Raw genomic sequence first — 2,133 nt, 5'->3', positions numbered from 1 at the left:
CAAGCGAAGCAGCTGTACTTACACATTTGTACATTATGCATATTTCTCTGTACGACTGTTTCATAATTTCAAATGTGTTTTTACAAATGCAAGGAAATGAAATATTTTCGATGTTACACTACAAGCAAAGTTCATTTTTCCCGTTTGTAATAAAAAAATTGGCAAAATAAATACCTGAACGACTCTTATTTGCCTTCTTTAGTTTTATACCACTTCCCCTAGCTTGGGAAGCACATCCTTTTACGATTGCTGCTCGATTTTTTTTACGGTCTCCAATGGTACTTATTGCTACTGCACTCCCAACTTCAAAACAATAGTTTTGGCAGCTACCCAGAATCAAATGGCATTGCAGCATGTAGTTTCTGATTCATAATCACTACGAGCCTTTTTCGTTCATAGTCATTCTGGACTCTTTAATTAAAAAACAAAGCAGGGTTCACACAAGGAATGAAAGTGTCGTCAAAGCTACCGGCATACTGCAACTGCAATGCAATTGCATGTGTGAACTCGAAGTTTTCAGTGGCGCAACATCAGACGTGGTAACAAACAATTCAACTTGGTTCTACTTTTTTGCGGTACATTCTAGAGCCCTGTATGAGAGAGAGTGCCGCCAACTTTTTATGTGCGGATTGCCGACAATTGGCGACTGCTATTGGTCGGTTGAAGCGAGTGGAGGGAGGCAGCCACTTTGAGCCTAAGCAATACGTGAGCGTAAGTGGCAAATCTGAATTAACTATCCGATATTTTAGTTTTTACCGGTGTTGGAACTATATATATACTCTTTGCGTATTAAACTAATAGCTTGACGTGGCATGTTCCACTGTTCTATAGTGAAAATGCCGCAGTGCTGTGTTGTAAATTGTTATACGATACCAGTCCGAGGTAGCAAGCTTTTCCGCATTCCACATGGCGAAAGGAATGCGAAAAGACCCTATACACCGTATTGGAAGAAAAGATACATTTCCAGACAAAACAGATAAATTGTGTGAGGTAAGGAAACTTATCTTTGTGTCAGATAATTATGTGAATTACGTACCGTCATTTGAGGTTACTTTGCTCCATAGGGTCAAACTTTTCTTCATTTGAAAAAAAAAGTTTTTTGGGTTCATAGGTGCTAACTACTTGCGGTATATTTGTGAACAATGTTTTCTATAAAAGGTACCACTTACAGGTTGACACCCTTGATTGCATGATCAGTTGTCGGCCATTTTGAATTTTTCATAAGCATCTTAGTAAAGACGTTCATTAGTGTGTATAAAATTAAGCTGGAAAAATCTGTGTTTTTCACAGGATAAACTGGTCACTGTGAAGGTCAGTCACCATTATTTTAATTACTCAGAACGTCTAGCTGCTGAAAAGTTTCGTAGTTTTTCGTTCAAACTACTATTGTTTGTGTCATTGTCAATTTACTGTTGTAGGTTACGAAATTTCTTACTTTCAACCACAACATTTCTGACTTATTTTACCTCCGTAGTGCGCTGCTGGCAGTGAACACTGTTTGTTATCTCTTTCAGACTGGTGAAAACGCCACGGAAGTATAAGAGAATGGTCGGAAATACGCGATACTGTGATTAAAGCCCAGAAACAGGAGAAATGGCTACAAGCCTTAGGAGGAAGGAGATATCACAAAGGAAAGCTGAAAAACTTTTTAATATCCCAAGAAGAACCATAATTAATAAACTGAAGTTATAGGAAGGAAGTAATTCACGTCGAGGATTCCCACAGATTTTTACCAATGAAGAAGAAGCAGAGTTTGTAAAATATGTTTTGCAGCTGAGTAAATATGGGTTCTCTGTTACTCCAATGGAACTCCGAATGATTGTGAAGTCATACCTTGCCAGACAGGGACACAAAGTTCCTAGATTCGAAGACAATTGTCCAGGCTGTGAGTGGCTCTTGGCCTTCACCAAACACCACCCTGAACTTCCTGTACGTTTTGCAACCAACATTAAAAGGAGTAGGAAAAAAAAATGGTTCAAATGGCTCTGAGCACTATGGGACTTAACATCTGTGGTCATCGGTCCCCTAAAACTTAGAACTACTTAAACCTAACTAACCTACGGACATCACACACAACCATAGCCGAGGCAGAATTCGAACCTGCAACCGTAGCAGTCACGTGGTTCCGGACTG

This window comes from Schistocerca gregaria, chromosome 6 (genome assembly GCF_023897955.1).
Source record: "Schistocerca gregaria isolate iqSchGreg1 chromosome 6, iqSchGreg1.2, whole genome shotgun sequence".
NCBI classification, from domain to species: Eukaryota; Metazoa; Arthropoda; class Insecta; order Orthoptera; family Acrididae; genus Schistocerca; species Schistocerca gregaria.
This window is presented reverse-complemented; position numbering follows the sequence as displayed.